This window comes from Halyomorpha halys, unplaced genomic scaffold (genome assembly GCF_000696795.3).
Source record: "Halyomorpha halys isolate HHAL.00 unplaced genomic scaffold, Hhal_1.1 Scaffold64.1, whole genome shotgun sequence".
Classification (NCBI taxonomy): domain Eukaryota; kingdom Metazoa; phylum Arthropoda; class Insecta; order Hemiptera; family Pentatomidae; genus Halyomorpha; species Halyomorpha halys.
The window spans coordinates 2,145,618-2,146,008 of NW_027116348.1; positions in this window are offsets into that span (position 1 = coordinate 2,145,618).

The window sequence follows — 391 nt, forward strand, 5'->3', positions numbered from 1 at the left end:
AGCACCATTGTTCCCTAAACCGCTGGATGAACTTGATATTCATTCCCTTTTCGAGGGCACAAATCAAAATCCTACCTTGGACAGCACCATTGTTCAGCTTTCCTCTTTCAGCACCAATGATTTTGCTGTTTGATTCCTCTTCCATACAAATAAAAAAAAAAAAATTTTACTAAGTGGACGACTATCGCTTTAACTACTAGTTTCAACAGAAAAGATAATTTCGTTGGTAATGTCTTTCCTTACCTTTCAGTTACAGTTCCGTACGTTAACCGGACAGTATTCACGGATTTTAATATCGGAGCTTTAGCGTCATCTACCTTGGTATTTATTGCCGTAGTTGCCTATGCAACACTTTCTTGTTGTTACACCTGATGAACATCGGAGTTCTTGG